The sequence below is a fragment of the Syngnathus floridae genome, chromosome 4 (assembly GCF_059516105.1).
Source record: "Syngnathus floridae isolate MCC-2025c chromosome 4, RoL_Sflo_1.0, whole genome shotgun sequence".
NCBI classification, from domain to species: domain Eukaryota; kingdom Metazoa; phylum Chordata; class Actinopteri; order Syngnathiformes; family Syngnathidae; genus Syngnathus; species Syngnathus floridae.
The window spans coordinates 3,045,211-3,064,369 of record NC_142416.1 but is presented as its reverse complement, the minus strand read 5'-3'; the positions used below and the strand labels follow the sequence as shown (position 1 = coordinate 3,064,369).

General features: G+C 41.2%; 1 protein-coding gene across 6 annotated transcripts in view; it reads right to left on the bottom strand.

The window, feature by feature from the left end:
• LOC148398583 (uncharacterized) overlaps window positions 1-19,159 on the bottom strand; it is an 83,325-nt gene that overhangs the window by 37,392 nt on the left and 26,774 nt on the right. For all 6 annotated transcript variants that reach the window (XR_015857809.1, XM_088372326.1, XM_088372329.1 and 3 more), the window contains one exon: window positions 4,196-4,348. The gene's annotated coding sequence lies outside the window, so the exon portion shown is untranslated. The remainder of the gene's footprint in view (window positions 1-4,195; window positions 4,349-19,159) is intronic.

Here is a 19,159-nt window from a genome sequence, read left to right as displayed (position 1 = left end):
CCTTTTTCCACAGGGAGCAACAGTGAGTAGACTGGCAGAGGGCCCAGGTGCGGCTCATCAGGCTCATTAAAGGAGGGCTCTTAAGGAGCACGCTGTCAACCGCTCGTCGCCTGAGTGTCCTACCTGTTGTGATCACCTCCACGGTTGTGCCTCTAGCTCCTCGATAACCTCTTGCTCATCGACGCCACGTTCTCCTGATCCTGCGGTCTGCAGTAAGATCTCCGCCACAGCCACGTCGAATCCTCTGACCAAGTCTTGTGTATTTTGCTCGCAGATTCCCTCCACGGTTCACCGCCAAGATCCACCCCGTCTGGCTGAATTCCACACGCTCCGCCGTTGCTGCTCCCGCTCCTTGCTCCTGGCTCAGATCCTCCCGCTCTGCTTCCACCGCATCTCCTCCAATAAACACTCATCACTCATTCTGAACTTCTGAGTTGGTTTCCTGCATGTGGGTCAAATCAATCCCAAAAAGATGACATTTCCCCTCATAGCCTTGAGAAGTGGCGAACGACAGTCAGCAGTGTTTCTTGCTCAATTAATTTAACGCTTTAAACAGTTTTTTTTTTTGCAGGTGCGTAAAGCCTTACAAATCAGCATTACAATATGTTTGAGTACAGTGGTACCTCTACTTACGAACGTCTATACTTGGGGAACTTTTTGAAATACGAATCGGAGCCTCGCAATTTTTTTGCTTCTACTAACGAACCGATTTTCGACTTCTGAACCAACGCCCCAGTCGGCCATTTATTAGCCTGACTTTTTCTGTCTTTTCTCTGGGGTATTTTTAGCTAGTATAGAAAATTAGAACAGGTTCGCCACTCCCCAAGCAAAGTTAGGAGGTCAAGAATAAAGTAACATTTATCTTTTGTAACAAAACTTTGAAAAAGTAAAACTAAAACTGTTGTCTTAGTTTTCTGTGTGTTTTGCACATAGTAAAAGGCAAAATGTGTGACTTTTGGAGTCGGGAGGCATTATTTGCTTTTAATTGATTCCTATGGGAAACGTTGCTTCTACTTACAAACGTTTCTACTTACAAACCCAATCGCAAAATCAATTAAGTTTTTAAGTAGAGGTACCACTGTACTTTACATGTTATTATTACGTTGGAATGTGACCGTGTTGTATTATCATTGTGTGTAATTGAGTTTTTTGTGAACCAAAAATCCGTAGATGTCTAAAAAGACAGTAATAATAATACATTATTGTTCATGTTGTTCTAAGTATGTGAATGGGACAAGCCAATATTGTATAGTCATGATGTCTATGTCCTTTTTGTAAAACGTTTAAATAAAGAGATAGCCGTTGAGCAGTGGATGACAAGTCAGCAGTGTTTCTTGCTCTATTAATTTAACACTATAACCTGTGTTTTCAAGTAAATATATAACAGTTTGATATATAACTATATAAAGCTGTTAAAATAAGGTAAGCAGAAGTCCTTGAAGTTCTGCATATAGACCATGCTATATTAAAGTGTGTATTGAGGTAAATCAATTGGTGTTAAGTGGAGGGAACACACATAGGGGAGTTTTGGGGCCCTCTGAAATCAATTGGATATCTCGCTCGATCCAACTACAGCACTGTAAAAAAAAAATATTATGACTACTGTGTAGGGGAAGTTTGCAGACATTTTGTCTCAAGTCTTGTGTTAAGGAAGAAAGACAGAAATAAGGTCAAGAAAAATCACAGAAATAGTAAGTTACAGAAAAAGGAGAACATAAATTCAATCATGCAGAGAAGGAAATATGGAATTGAGTGAAAGAAAGAATGAAGAAGGAAGAGGTAATGAGGAAACAGAAAAAGAAAATAAAGAAACAGGTAGAAAAAGGAAAAGGGAGATCTAGAGTGCATTTTACGAAAATGGGGGCCACCGCCTTTGCAAAAGTTATTGATGTAGAATGAGCCGAGTCGTATTTCCTTGTTATTGTCTGCGATGAGAACAAGTGGCATGCGTTTGGAGCATGTGCTCTACTGTTGTAGAACGTACTGACGTCAAAAGTATTACGACACTGCTGCAAAATACTCATTAAGGATTTCATATGTGACAATTGAAGAGCAAATCCCAGTGACCAGAGAGAGTATGCCTGTAAACGCAGGAACAGGGGTAATTGAGAAAACATGATCAAAGCTAACTCTCCCGATTGACAACAAATCATGAAACTTATCTGTTTAGTCTGCGCTGCCACTGTATCCACACGTTGCACTTGATATGACAGAACCAATGATACAAGTCGTGGGACAGCTGCACACCGACAATCAGAAAACAGTCGACATGAACCAGACGGAACTCATTCGTCACTGCACATCTCACAGAGAGGTAGGTGGTGCAGGGACAAGGCCTGCTCCAACACAACAGAAACCCACTCAAGTACAATACAATACAAAAATGGACTTAAAGAGTTTTTTAGGGGACTCGTCAATGGGCCCCTTATGATTTGATATACGACCACCCCATCCCCCAACTGATCAAAAGAACACCCACATGGCACTTTTTATCCCGGATGATGCTGCAGGCGTTAACAATGATAATAATTCCAATTTTCATTGTGACATTGATGATGGGAATGACATTACTCATTGATGATAGGAATGACATTACTCTAGCGCCATATGGACATCAAAATGGCAGATGGGTTAAAAAAGGCGCAAATGTTAACGATGAGTATGAATTAAGTTCTAAAGTCAAAGCATCTTTACAAATGCCACTGTGTAAATTGGGCAGGGGATGGCAGTATGAAACTTTGGGGTTCGAGACTCACAGGCACTAGTGGACAAATCACCTAAATTGAACAAAGGGGTCCAGCGGTGGATCCCATATTTTACTGGCAGGGCAGAATGTGGCTGTTAGAGACTTCCGCTCTTTTGCGTGGGGGCTACTACTCCCACAGCGCAATAAAAAGAAGAGGAATCAGTACAGTTGATTTCTGTGGGTGGGCTGTTTGGGTTTGCTAGCACAGCCATAAATGCGCTACCATAGCTGCATACAAATTTATGTCTATTGAGTAAAAATCAGATAAAAATATAAGAACAGTAATATAAAAACAATAAATACCGTAAAGCACTAAAGCAGATTCAGCAGGAAAGGATAAAACCGCCCACTCCGCAGCGACTTATTCCAGAGGTTTCCCAAGGCGTTCCCAATCCAGCCGAGAGATATAATCCCTCCAGCGTATCATCCCTGGGGCCTCCTGCCAGTGGAACATGCCTGGAACATCTTAACAGGGAGGTGTGCAGGAGGCATCCTGACTTTTCTGGTGCAGGTGGATAAGCTATCAGCCTTGGAGCACTTCTGGCCTAAGGGGACCCTGGAGAAAAACTCCTGGAGAAACTTGCCGATTTGGTCTGACCTGACACTACTGAAGGTAACAGGGACTAAGCTGAGGCTCAGAGGAGCTCAAGCTTTTTCTATTGCCAGTGCCTCTGTTTGGAATGACTTCCTGTTCCGTATCTGTCTATTTTTTAAATGTGTCTTGACACAATTTTGTTCTATGGATTTTGACTTAACATAGGACCCTGCATTGTTTTAGTGCTTTCTGGTGTTTATTGTTTTTATATTACTATTTTTCATATTGCTATCTAATTTTTATTCCATGGACATACATTTATCTGCAGCTATGGTTGTTTTTGTGTTGTTTTTGTTTATAGATAGTGAGACCAGTTTCCTGTACTAATTCTAGTAATAATGTGTTGACTTTTGGGCTTGCAATACAGTCATCTCTCGCTATACCACGGTTCACCTTTCATGGCCTCACTGCTTCATGGATTTTTTTCACAGTGCATTGTGTTATGGCTCCAGATGAAAAAGACATTACAGGCCGCAGAGGCGCACTATACAGTACGTACTGATGATTAAAATGATTATTTTACTGTAGTTACCTGGAAGAAAGTGTTTACTTCTCTTTGGCAAACAAATGCTTGGGCCTGAAAACAAGTCCTTTGGTTTCAGTGTTACGTATATCTGTATAATAATGGAAATAAAAATAAAGATTTCTCCTTCATGAATTTCACCTGTTACTGGTTCTTTTCGGAACGTAACCTCAGCGAAAAACGAGGGATTACTGAACAAGTAAATCAATTGACGACATTTCATAATTCCCAAAACTTGTAAGTAGGAGCACTGGTAAGTCAAAGTACAATTATACTTGTTCTTCATATTTCAGGTGTTGAAAATGCAGTGTGACGGCATCAAGAAACTTACAAGCAGGACTTCCTCAGGACAACCATATTCATCAATGGACTCTCTCGGACATGGATCTTTGCTTTTTACACTGCTGAGGTGGAAGCAGTAAATACAGAAGGCAAGCAGGGCACTCAGCAAGCCTACTCCATTACTGAAGGCCCAAGCTTGAAGCTGCAGAGGGAAAACATCAGATGTGTTATGCACAGTTGAAAATGCAATATCATAAAGTCGATAACCACAACCATTGTTTGTAAACTGCCAAAAAAAACAACTTGAATTCTGCGGCTTTTTTGTGCGGTGCGGTTTATTTTTTAATTTTGACAGTCAGAGAGAGAGAGAGAGAAAAAGAGAGAGACCATCCGAGAAAGAGTGACATCTCAGAAAGAAAAAGAAATAGCGAAGTTAGAGTCCTGCACTAATGATGAAAATAAGTCTGATTTGACTACGTACAATGTATTCTGTGTAAGCTGGATCGAGTGTGTGAGTGGATGCAACAAGTCGCCAAAAACTGAAACAATGAAGCAGCCAGAAACTTAAGGGTGACCACTAAAAGCACTTCTATTAAAGTAAGTTAATGATAAGTCGATGTTTATGTAGTCCGATGAATCTTGCAATAACAATAAGGTTGAGCTTGCTCAATTGACAGATTTTCACACTGTTTGCTGCAGGAAAGAGTCAAACCCCTCTCTACGGGACTGGTACCACAGGTCTGGTATCAGCTCTGGCTCCTTTCCTGCCAGAGAGGTAACATTCCACGTCCCTAGAGCCAGCTTCTACAGCCGGGGATCGGACTGCTAAGGTCCCCGCCTTTGGCCGCCGCTCAGCTCACTGCACATTCGAGCCCTTTGGTCCCTCCCACAGGTGGTGACCCCATGGGAAAGGGGATCCACATTTCCTTTTCAGGTTGAGCCTGGCCGGGCCCCATGTGTACAAGGCCTGGCTCCATGGCCGTGCCGAACTCTCACTCTCTCTCTCTATATATATACATGTATGTGTATATCTCTCTCTTTCGCTCTCACTTTCGCTCTCACTTTCGCTCTCTCTTTTTCTCTCTCTCTTTTTCTCTCTCTCTTTTTCTCTATCTATCTATCTATCTATCTATCTATCTATCTATCTATCTATCTATCTATCTATCTATCTATCTATCTATCTATCTATCTATCTATCTATCTATCTATCTATCTATCTATCTATCTATCTATCTATATACAGGGTCCGGCAAACTGATCTGACACATTTGTAGGTTTAATAAAATGCAAATAAATTAAAGAAACAAAAAAATTGTTGTATCTTCGAGAAGTACATATAATGCCTTTTTGTTTTGTTTCATTTTCGTTTCGTTTTCAAATAATGTTATTTTGTTTCGTTTCAGTTGCCAACAATTGGACCGGTGAGCATCGCGTTTTATTGTGGAAACGTTTATCGTGAACGAATCTGTAACTGCAACACAACGAGGGTTTCGTTTGCGCTTCAGACTTGATAGACATGATCCCGTACCTGCGTACCTGAAACACGATCTTCTTATGGGTTACTAACTTCAGAGCCAGTGGATAAGCATTGAAACGAAAATCAACCATCCGAACTCGCACCGCCATAACTCCAGAAAATGTGGCAGCAGTAAGACTAAAAATAACATTATTCGAAAAAAAAATGAAAATGAAATGAAACACAACAAGATGGCATTATATGTACTTTTCAAAAATAAAAAAAACGTATGTATTTGTTTCTTCAATTTATTTGCATTCTATTAAATCTACAAATGTGTCAGATCATTTTGCCGGACCGTGTATATATATATATATATATATATATATATATATATATATATATATATATATATATATATATATATATATATATATATATATATATATATATATATACACACCGTAATTTCCGGACTATAAGCCGCAACTTTTTTCCAAAATTTTGAACCCTGCGGCTTATAGTCAGGTGCGGCTTGTATAAAAAAATTTTGTGATTTTTATGATGACTTGATCACGTTTATACACTCGTAAAAAGGCTGTGGACTACTGTTGTGCGGTATCTTGAAGAAAAAAAACAACAACAAAAATACTATTTATGAGCTTTAGTAGGAATGCACGCTAGGTGACCTGCGTCAAAGGGCTCTAAACCAGGGGTGTCAAACTCATTTCTTTCGCGGGCCGCATTGTAGTCATAGCTTCTTTCGGAGGGCCATTATGACCGTCAACCCAAATAAATGTACGAGCACCTCATATTAAATACAGTAAAAGCTACAAAACAAACTGACAAATAACTCGTTTTCAAATCAGATGAGTAAAAACTCGTCAAATATTTGTATAAAAAGATATGATTAAAAGTGAAGAAAATTTGCAATTCTAGTAATGACACTCGAATTTGATGCACAATTTGTCTTTGCGGGCCACATAGAATGATGTGGCGGGCCGTGTCTGGCCCCCGGGCCTTGAGTTTGACTCCTGTGCTTAAACCCTTTCTCTTACTCTGCCATGTGACTCAGAGATTACACAAAGCAGTGGCGCTGTTTGGACCATCTGCATTGTATTAAAACCCAATCAATCAGCATTTAAATTCTTCTATCATTTTGCTCATCAAAAACAAGTTGTCATGAATGTGAATTTTTAATGCATTTTATTCAGAAGGTTGCTTTGAACCCTGAGGCTTAAATGGCGGCGCAGCGTACTTATGGATTTTTACGGCCTCCGGCCTCCATGGGGCGCTCTAGCAGGAAGCAAAGGCGAGACAGATGAAGAAGAGATAATGCGCCGAAGAAGACGTGCTAGTTTGTGTTTACAACATTTCGCGCATCAAGCAGAACGCGATCAAGACGGACATTACTGAAAGGAAGCTTTTATACACAAACCGTCATTATGGGGGACAAAAGAAATGCATATGATGCCGCTTTCAAGCTAAAGGCAGTTGATGTTGATGACATTGTATTGCGGCACCCTTTTCTTTATTTCGTGGTCCCGTCTACTCTGGAGCTATACGTGTCGCTCGCTAGTTTAATGTAATTTAGCACTTCGTGCATGAATAAGATTAGATGACGAAAGAGATACTGAGAAAGTGTGAGGCAAAGGATATCTAACGCGATTCCAATCGGACACTGAGCAGGAAGACTTCGATGGTTTCAGTACAATAGGAGGAAGATGAAGACGGCTCTTGTTTTTACTTTTACTGGTATGTTTTTTGAACCAGCCTGGTTAGTGCTGTACTTCCGTGTTGCTGCTGTGTTACCGCCGCGTCTCAGTGATTTTTATCGGTATGTTTCATTTAATCAAACCCTATTAGTGCTGTGTTACTTCCGTGTTGCTGCGGTATTACTGCCGCGTCACAGGCAGTGTTTGGAAAGAAATGTTAAGGTATGTTATTAAAACTTTAAAAAAGCTTTCTGTGCCCAGTCTTTCTTCGTTAATAACTCGCGTGCACACTTCCGTGTTGCTGCGGTACTACTGCTGCGTCACAGGCAATGTTTGAAAGACATGTTAAAGTATGTTATTAAAACTTTAAAAAGACTTTCTGTGTACTATCTTTCTTTGTAAAAAAACTCGTGTGCACGTGCGGCTTATAGTCCGGTGCGGCTTATGTAAGAAAAAAACTAAAATATCCACGAATTTTAGCTGGCGCGGCTTATAGTCCGGAAATTACGGTATATACAGTATCTCACAAAAGTGAGTACACCCCTTTCATTTCTGCAATGTTTTCATTATATCTTGTCATGGGACAACACTGAAGAAATGACACTTTGAGACAATGTTAAGTAGTCACTGTAGAGCAGGGGTCGGAAACCTTTTTGGCGGACAGAGCCATAAATGCCCATTTTTTAAAAATAATTTCCAGAGCGAGTCATACCATTTAAAAAAAAACAATACGCTAAATACAATTAAATGCATGTATTTTAATTAAGCCCAATGATTTTTTGAGTGTACTAATGTATTCTTTTTAATAAAGTTTTTATATTGAAGCCTAGAAAAAAAAAAACTCACCAATAATGAGACTTCTGGGGCTGCATTGTTTTGCTGATGGCTTTGTAGTCTGATTGATATGCGGTGAGGTTGAGCTTCATGCAGGCGTTGAGGCTCTCATCAGTCATAATGGCCCGATCATGAATGGTTCTTGCTGACAGAGGCATGTCTTTTATCCGTTCCTCACAATTGCTAATGCGCCAGCAAAACTAGCTGAATTAAAGTCACCTTGTCTGGCCCATACACGGAGTTGCTAGATTGGACCTTCCTCTGGAGCTCTTTCTGCTGTTTCCAGCTGGGTATATGGTTGCAAATGTAGCATGTCGTGTCTCGAAGTGGTGCTTGATATTGGAGCGTTTCATTGATGCAATTTTGTCATTGCATATGAGGCACGTAGCAGAGCCTCCTCTCTCCACGAATGCGAATTCTTCGGTCCACTCACTCTGAAATGTTCGGTAATCGTCATCTTTTTTTTCTTTGCCATCTTTCTTGCTTGCCTGGCAAACACCAGCTAGCTAGCTGAAATTTTAAATAAAGCGGATGGGATTTTACCTCTCACAACCCCATAGGCACCGTATTGTCCAACCTGGCGTCACCCTTCTGTACACTGAAGGGCAGCTGTGATTGGCTGATATGACGCAACCGTGAATTTCAGCGGTAGAAAACAGATGGGATGGATTGCAAACATGATCATATTTTATATTTTATTTAAATTAGAACGCTAATTTAACATTTTGATTTCAGTAGGTCTATTTTTTACTTTGATAATATAACACAATTATTCATGACTTCAATTGTGTAAACAAATGTCAGATTTGTCCGCGAGCCAGACACAGACACCAAAAGAGCCATATCTGGCTCGTGAGCCGTAGGTTCCCGACCCCTGCTGTAGAGCTTGGATAGCAAAGTAAATGTATCGTTACTTCAAAGTAACTCAAATTACAACAATGAATGTGTAAAACGCTGGCAACAAAAGTGAGTACACCCCAACTGAAAATGTCAAAATTGGACCCAAATGTCAATATTTTATGTGGCCACCATTATTTTCCAGCACCGCCGTAACCCTTTTAGGCATGGAGTTCCCCAGAGTTTCACAGGTCGCCCCTGGAATCCTCTCCCACTCTTCCATGATGACATAACGGAGCTGGTGGATGTTGGAGACCTTAAGCTCCTCCACCTTCTGCTTGAGGATGCCCCATAGGGTTTAGATCTGGGGACATGCTTGGCCAGTCCATCACCTTGACAGTGGTCATCTTGGAGGTGTGTTTGGGGTCGTTATCCTGTTGGAATACTCCTCCACGGCCCAGTTTACGGAGGGAGGGGATCATGCTCTGCTTCAGTATTCCACAGTACATGTTGACATTCATTGTTCCCTCAAAGAACTGTAGTTCCCCAGTGCCAGCAGCATTCATACAGCCCCAGACCATGACGCTCCCACCACCATGCTTGACTGTAGGCAAAACACACTTGTCTTTGTAATCTTCACCTGGTTGCCGCCACACACGCTGGACACCATCTGAACCGAATATGTTTATCTTGGTCTCATCAGACCACGGGACATGGTTCCAGTAACCCATATCCTTAGTCTGCACAGAACGGAGGTTATGAGGTTGGTGATGGACCCCTGTCATGTTATGGACTTTTTCACAGCTACAAACATTAAGAAAAGGGGTTGGAAAGAAATAAACAAATTGACTCATTTGAGAGCAATGGTTGGAAAAGCTCTGAAGCATCAACCAGGGATGAGAGCGGCAAATAAAAAAAACACTGAAAAGTAGCCAGGGTCTGGGGGCCGCATGCCCCATTGGGGGCCACAGAGCCTACAGGTCGCTATTGGGGGCCACAAGGGGCCAGGGGCAATGCCCCAGAGGGGGCTCAGGGGGCAAAGCTCCCTGGAAACTCCTGGATTTTGGCAGTAGAGCAACCCCAAAACCATTAATTTCATCAGTCAATTTCAACAGTTTTGTTAAAAAAATATTCCTGCTTGGTGGGCTACCAAGGTGAATATAATACATCAAAATGGCACAATCAATTCTGGAGTTTTTCATTTGGATGAAAACTGTTAATTTTTTGCAACATCTATCTATCTATCTATCTATCTATCTATCTATCTATCTATCTATCTATCTATCTATCTATCTATCTATCTATCTATCTATCTATCTATCTATCTATCTATCTATCTATCTATCTATCATTGAAGATTTGTTCTTTAACGATATCATGACAATAGCCTAACATTAGCTTACATGTAACATCATGTTACCCACATGCTTGTAAAAGTAAAAACGTACCTTTGTGTTTTTTTTGTTTTGATGTGCTCCTTAATGTTCGAAGCGCTGCGACCTCCATAGCTTATCACATCTTGACAAAGAATGCACAAAACCTTCCCCGGGACATCTAATTTACGGATATGTTCCGTCAGGCAGGTGGTTACGGACTGTATTCCGAGTTGTAAGATGACACTGCTCTCAAGCCATGCCCATCTGAAGCAGTTCCTAATCCCGTTCGGCTTGTCTATTTCCCTGGCACGATCCTCGTCTTTTTTCTCTGAAACTTTCGCCATGCTGGCTAAAACTTTTGCTAATTAGGCAAATGAGTAGACAAATGATGTGACGAAAGTAGCGCCAAAATGCTGCCTAAAATAAGGCGGCTGTTGTCGCAATACTGCTGCCAGCCCCCCCATATAAAAACAATTTTCTCAACGGACCTACACAATTCACGAAAATGATATTCCCGATGGAAAAAAACACGGAAATACGCTGATCCGCGGAAGATTCTCATCCCTGATCAACACTATTACTTAAGAAGATGAGGTGTTGAGAAAGACTCACAAATATCACATGAAGTTTCCAATAAGCAAACTGGACACCTTACTGAAAACTGCTGAGTGATCACATCAGCTGTTGACGTAGTAAGGAGAAATTGATGGAAGCATGTGTGTGCTCTGGTGTTAACACAACTGAGTATTCTGGATAAAAGTTGCTTTTTTTTTAATGGTTTATTTGATAGGGACTGATACAGAAACATACAAACTATAGCACGGCGTGTGTGCTTATTGCAAAAGCTAAGTCACAGCGCTTGTCCCTGGGTGGGATTTTAGAAAGTTGGACTTAACTGACTCCTGACCACAATGACAATGACTTGAGACTTGAAACCTACTGTGACTTGCACATATGTGAACTTACTCACACCTCTGCTTTCCATGATTATGTAGGAAACCCTGCTTGCAGTTCCTTTGCATATTTAATTTTTATGAATAATATGAACGCATTTTTATGAATACCGCAAATTTCGTACGATAAGCCGCAACTTTTTCTCAAATTTTGAACCCTGCGGCTTATAGTTCGGTGCGGCTTAAAAAGGATTTTTTCAGTGATTTCTGTGATGACTTGATAACTTTTATACACTCGTAAAAAGGCTGTGGACCGACCGCTGTTGTGCGGCACCGCTTTGCTGGGCGGAATGATATGTGACACGGTCACTGGCGAGAAAAGTGGTGTGTTGATCGCATGTCCATCCGCCAGGCAAATAGTGCCGTATAATTCACACAAAGTAGAGACAGAACGAGATCAAGACGGACATTACTGAAAGGAAGCTTTTATACACAAACCTTCATTATGGGGGACAAAAGAAATGCATATTATACCGCTTTTAAGTTAAAGGCAGTCTATTTGGCCCATTGTTGTCATCGTATTGCGTCACCCTTTTCTTTCTTTATTTCCCAGTCATGTCTACTCTGGAGCTATACGTGTAGCTCGCTAGTTTAATGTAACTTAGCGCTTCATGCATGAATAAAATTAGCATGAACAGACCCTCATCATGGAAAATGCTAGAAGAAATGCATAAAAGCAACGACGAAAGAGAGACTGAGAAAGTGTGTGGCGAAGGATATCTAACGGTATTCCAATCGGACACTGAGGAGAAAGACTTCGATGGTTTCAGTGCACAGGAAGAAGATGAAGACGGCTCTTTTACTGGCTCTTTTTTACTTTTACTGGTATGTTTTTTTAACCAGCCCTGTTAGTGCTGTGCTACTGTGTTGCTGCTGTGTTACCGCCGCGTCTCAGTGATTTCTACCGGTATGTTTTTATTAATCCAGCCCTATTAGTGCTGTTTTACTTCCGTGTTGCTGCGGTATTACTGCCGCGTCACAGGCAGTGTTTGGAAAGAAATGTTAAGGTATGTTATTAAAAGTTTAAAAAGGCTTTCTGTGTACCGTCTTTCTTGGTAAATAACTCGCGTGCACACTTCCGCGTTGCTGCGGTACTACTGCTGCGTCGCAGGCAACATTTAGAAAGACATGTTAAAGTATGTTATTAAAACTTTAAAAATGATTTCTGTGTACTGTCTTTCTTTGTAAATAACTCGTGCACACGTGCGGCTTATAGTCCGGTGCGGCTTATATAACAAAAAAAACTAAAATATCCCCAAATTTTAGCGTGTGGCTTATAGTCCGGTGCGGTTTATAGTCCGAAAATTACGGTAATGTGAAAAGACTGTCAAGACAATTGACCATGAATAATTACCACTGCGTACTCTGCAGCATCTTCCCACCCCCACGGAGCGGCTCAGAGAGATTCAGCCAGCTCTGCGGTATAGATCAATGTCTAGAAACATTTGCACTCGAAAATGGACATTGCTATGTACAAAATTTTGATTTATTTTGGCAACGCCCTGCATTATTTTCTAATGATGGCACACGCATAAATGATCGCGGAAAAGAAGCCCGAGCTATGAATATACTTCGATACCTAAAATAATGACTAGAAATAAGGAAAGGTTGCCCCGGTGTTACCAGCGCAGTAAGGTCTGGGCAACATACCAATTTAGTAAACGCTAGAAAAAAAAGTGTCATTTCAAACATTAATGCTCCAACACACCACACCACTCTTCAACCATTGGAATGAACAACCAGCCCTCCCAGTCTGTCAAATTGGAATGTCACACAGGCACTTCATTTGCAACACTAAAACAAAGGGAATACAATATATTTTAAAATGTTAATCATGCCCAAATTATCTGGAACCAAAGGAATAAACCCAAAGGACCATTTGGTGGACACCTCAGCATCAGAAGTCTCCATCCCAGATTTTAACATGTTCCAAAGATATCGCAACGCCAGGGGGGGATATTATATACGTATGCGCGATAGCAATATCAGTACACCGCTCAATCTTGGTGTACTGACCCTAACTCTAACCCTAACCTCAATCTAACCCTAACCCTAACCCAATCTTGATTGCATATTGAAAGTGTTGGAATACACTTAAAACTCTCACATGAAATGCACTTTAATATTCTAACCCTCTACCGCCCGCCAAATGAAAAGGACATCTTCTATAACCAACTCTACCACCTAATGAAGGAAATTATTAGTAAAGAAGTAAAACTATACTCCTTGGTTATTTCAACCTAAACTGACAAAACAAAACGTGGTAAACTAAAAATTGCATCTACTAAACTAAGCCTCACACAAATGATTGAAAAGCCCACCAGAATTACTAAGTCCACACAGACACTAATTGACCTAGTCTTTACCAATAAACCTGACCGAATTATAAAAACATACAACCTAATTACAAGTCTATCAGATCACAATTTAACACTAGTAGCTACCGTATTTTTCGGACTATAAGTCGCAGTTTTTTTTCCCATAGTTTGGCCGGGGGTGCAACTTATAATCAGGAGTGACGTGTATGTAAAATTATTAAGACATTATCACTTGATCATTAACACATTATTTACTTACAAGTAGTTTTCACTTCACATGTTAGTTTCACTTTAAACCGCATGGGGGCGCTCTAAGCCTGTGGAATAAATGGAACTGACGATGTGTCTGACTTTCACCATCCACTGACTTCCGGAGTCAGCGGAATTGTTTATAAGTGACACAGAGGACGACAATTTCAATGGATTTAATGATTTGATTTGGAGTGACACAAATGGTTCGATAAAGTTGTTATTTATGTTATAGTTAATATTTGATATAGAGTTAATATATAGTTATATAGGCCTGCGGAATAATTGGAACCGCAACTGACGAGTCGGACGTCAGCGCCTCATGTACTTCCGGAGTCAGCAGCGACATTGTTTACACAGAGGATGAAGATTTCGATGGATTTAATGATTTGGAGTCACACGGATGGTTTGATAAACCTGTCATTTATGTTATAGTTATTTGAATAACTGTTAATATGTTACGTCAGGCACGTTCTCAGTTACTCGTTTGTGTTTATATAATGTTAGCAGACCGTATCGTTTAGCCTGTTGCCTATTCATGTCTGTTCTTGGTGTTGGATTTTGTCAAATAAAGTTCCCCCAAAAATGCGACTTTTACTCGGAACGACTTATATATGTTTTTTTCGTCTTTATTATGCATTTTATGGATGGTGTGACTTGTACTCCGGAGCAACTTATAGTCCGAAACAACATCTTCTATAACCAACTCTGCCACCTCATGAAGGAAATTAGTAGTAAAGAAGTAAAACTATACTCCTTGGTGATCTCAACCTAAACTGACAAAACAAAACGTGGTAAACTAAAAATTGCATCTACTAAACTTGGCCTCACACAAATGATTGTATAGCCCACCAGAATTACTAAGTCCACACAGACACTAATTGACCTAGATAGATATAGACGAGAGTTAAAAATAAGACGGGGGTGAAGAGACTCGTCCGAGTGATAACCGCCTTTATTAAATTAGGTCTGAAGGAATCAATCTAATCTTTTTAGGACACCAATCCCTCTGTAAAGTCAAGCGACGCTCATGTCGGGTAACTAAGGTCGAGACACGGCGTCAGAATGACCGCGCGCTACTGGTGGCTCTCTTCTATGATTTGGGGCTTTTGTTAAATGTCGGATATATTTAGCTGTCTTTGGTAAAACCGCGGAGATTTGTTATTTACACTAGCGCACACCTGCACGTAGCTGAGTTTAAGATAACTATTTCAAACCAGATCTGACAATTCCTGATGTTAACGATTAAAGGTGTCTTCGCATTAAAAGAACTGAACGGTTAACAGTTTGACCTTGATAGACAAAAGAGATTTAAAGCATAAAAGATCCAAATAATCACAAATAGAAATTAAATGATTATGAAGTAGAAATATAATAAATAAGTAAGGAAAGGAATTACAAGTCAAAATTGTTCGAACAAACAACAATAATTCCACTCACCAATCACAATAAGCAAAATTATTCAGTCTCGAAGTTATCTTGATTGAAAACTCAAATATATAGCAAAAAGAAGAAAAAGACAGGGTATAAAATGCTATTTGGTGGAAAAGTCGAGTGACCTTGATAGAGAGACAAAAGAGATTTAAAGCATAAAAGATCCAAATAATCACTAATCGAAATAAAATGATTATGAAGTAGAAATTAGGGCTGTGGACTTGGTCGGATTTTTGCACCGAGTCCGAGTCCGGCCTCTTGACCACTGAGTCCAAGTCCGGCTGTCCATTTTTTCTGTTAATTCATGTGACTGCTTAGTCTTTATTCAAGGCTAACACATGACTCTTTCTGGATGCCATGATTATCCAATGGACAAAATAGCTAATTATATGTGCAGAACAAACGCAACTGCTTTCACACTGGCTTATATAGGATCCCTTGCTGAGAGCGCGGACGTAAAAGTGAGGCGACGTTTCAATCGGACGTCGGATCGATAACACTTTCCCTGCCCTACCGGAGTTGTGCTAGTTCATAACGTAGATCACTCATGGCGTAGTCATAAATGTACAGATGACAATTTAACCGACAGAAGTGGATACATTGGAACATAACCTACACTCTAATATATTATTTGACATGGTATTAAATGCGTGGCTTTACAAAAATAGTCATTGAAGCCCACCCTTAGCCCTGAGTGCCATTGGCATGAGGCAAAATGCTTGAAAACACACACTCTCGCCCAATTAAATAACCATTCTGAAACACAGGACATGTAAGAGAATATTTTTTAATCATTAATTACACCATTATAGCTCAAACATTTATCTAAACACAAATAATTAGTGACGACCCCACAACTATCGAAACACATCAATGATATAAGCTGGGTGACATAATCGTCCTTGACATTGGTACATAATGTAAACATTAGCCTAAGTGCAACTCAACGTGGCCGCATTGATCGTAAGCAGGGCTGTGGACAGTATTCCTACGCGTATTCTCAGCAGCATGATGAAAATAGGCGGCTCGGTGGCGCACTGGGTAGCACGTCCGCCTCACAGTTACGAGGGTGCGGGTTCGATTCCACCTCCCTGTGTGGAGTTTGTATGTTCTCCCCGGGCCCGCGTGGGTTTTCTCCGGGCACTCCGGTTTCCTCCCACATTCCAAAAACATGCTTGGTAGGCCGATTGAAGACTCCAAATTGTCCCTAGGTGTGAGTGGGTGCGAATGGTTGTCTGTCTCTGTGTGCCCTGCGATTGGCTGGCAACCGGTTCAGGGTGTCCCCCGCCTACTGCCCGATGCCGGCTGGGATAGGCTCCAGCACGCCCGTGACCCCCGTGGGGACTAAGCGGTTCAGAAAATGGATGGATGGATGGATGATGAAAATAAAATTGAACGTATTTTTTTAATTGTCGGACCGATCAGCACCGAGTCCAAACCCGGCAAAAATGACCGAGTCCGACTGAGTCCGAGTCCACAGCCCTGGTAGAAATATAATAAATAAATAAGTCTCAATTGTTCGAACAAAAAACAATAATTCCACTCACCAATCACATTAAGCAAAATTATTCAGTCTCAAATTTCTCTCGATTGAAAATTCAAATATATAGGAAAAAGAAGAAAAAGACAGGGTATAAAATGCTATTTGGTGGAAAAGTCGCATGATAAGTTCTACTTGTTCAAAAAATCCAAATTCTGTTTAAAAGGATAACTTGGTCTTGAGGAGGAAGCATACGCCCTAATATGGCGTCTCCCTCTTACTGCCGCCAGAGCAGCTTCCCCCTCGACTATCTCGAAGCTTAAAATTTGACAGAGTCCAATTCAAAGACACTAGAAATTAATTTTAGGAGATTTTGGTCTAATATCAAAAATAATGAAAAATCTATCTTCGTCTAATCGGCGTTCTTGGCCCACGGGCAGACCGTAGGGGCAAAGCCCTGACGGGGGGAGGCCTGCTCTCGTTTGGAACGAACCTCATATACCTTGGTAGGTGTATTAAGTATGTAGGTGTGTTAAGTCACATACCGTTTTTTTTCTATTAGGTCATATGTTGTCCTCATATGACCCAAATGCTTCTACTAGAATAGACTGCAGGTGTATCCTGTCCGGCCTCAACCGGATGAGGTGACCTCTGGGTCAGGCTCATGAGTCATCCGCAGTCCTCCACCAAGTAGCATCACTGTTAAAGTTACATCTGCCCGGGCCTCAACCGGACGAACGTGACCTCGGGTCACTCTCATGTGTGGGACCCAAGCCTTCCACCACACAGTATCACTATTGAGCCCTCCCCGCCTCCTCTTTGTCTTTGCTCACATTTGTACATTCATGTGTCGCGAGCCCCTGGAGGGTTTTTCCATTCTCCATCACATTTATTTAATCTATGTATATTTTAAATGTTTTTGTATGTTAAATTAAACAAACAGACAAACAAACAAACAAACAAACGTGTAAATGGAACATTAATGTTAGATACATGATTGATATCGATTAAACATTCCATCGATACACAGCATCAATAATAACATACATCTTGTCTAGTAACGATCAACTTAACACATAACCATAACTATGATCGCGGGTTCTCCTAGTTGGGAGATTAAAATACTCAAGCTGATTCAAATTATATTATAGCAAAACAAAATACACTGCTCAAAAAAAATGAAGGAACACTTTGAAAACACATCAGATTTCAATGGTGAAAAAAAAAGTTGGATATCTATACTGATATGGACAGTTTAATGTGTCAGGAAGAAAAGGATGCCACATCTTTTGATGGAAATAAAAGTTTTCAGCCTACAGAGGGCTTAGTAAATAGACACCCCAAAAATCAAAGTGAAAAAATGATGTGTCAGGCTCGTCCATTTTGCCTAAATTCAATTTCTGCAACTCAAAAATCTGTTCAATATCTTGTGTGTCCCCCACAAGCTTGTATGCATGCTTGGCAATGTTACGGCATGCTCCTAATGAGACGACGGATGGTGTCTTGTGGGATGTCCTCCCAGATCTGTCTAAGGGCATCAGCAAGCTCCTGTAAAGTCTGAGGAGCAACCTGGCGGCGTCTGATGGACCGAAACATTATGTCCCAAAGGTGTTCTATCGGGTTTAGATCAGGTGATCGTGAGGGCCATTCAATTGTGTCAATTCCTTCATCCTCCAGATACTGTCTACATCCTCTTGCCACATGAGCCGGGCATTGTTGTGGATCAGGAAGAACCCAGGACCTACTGCACCAGCGTAGGGTCTGACCATGGGTGCAAGGATTTGATCCCGATACCTAATGGCAGTCAGACTGCCGTTTTCTAGCCTGTAGAGGTCTGTTCGTCCCTCCATGGAAATGCCTGCCCAGACCATCACTGACCCACCACCGAACCGGTCATGCTGAATGATGTTGCAGGCAGCATAGCGCTCTCCTTGGCTTCTCCAGACCCTTTCACGTCTATCACAGGTGCTCAGGGTAAACCTGCTCTCATCTGTGAAAAGCACAGGGTGCCAGAGGCGGACTTGCCAATTCTGGTGTTCCACGGTGCTGAGCAATGAGCACAGGGTACACTACAGGACGTCGTGCCCTGAGGCCACCCTCATGAAGTCTGTTTCTGACTGTTTGGGCAGAGACATTCACACCAGTAGCCTGCTGGAGGTCATTCTGTAGGGCTCGTGCAGTGCTCAACCTGTTCCTCCTTGCACAAAGTAGCAGATATCGGTCCTGCTGATGGAATGAGAACCGTCTACGGCCCTGTCCAGCTCTCCTCGAGTAACTGCCTGTGTCCTGGAATCTCCTCCATGCTCTGGAGATTGTACTGTGAGACACATATTATCTTCTTGCAACAGCACGCATGGATGT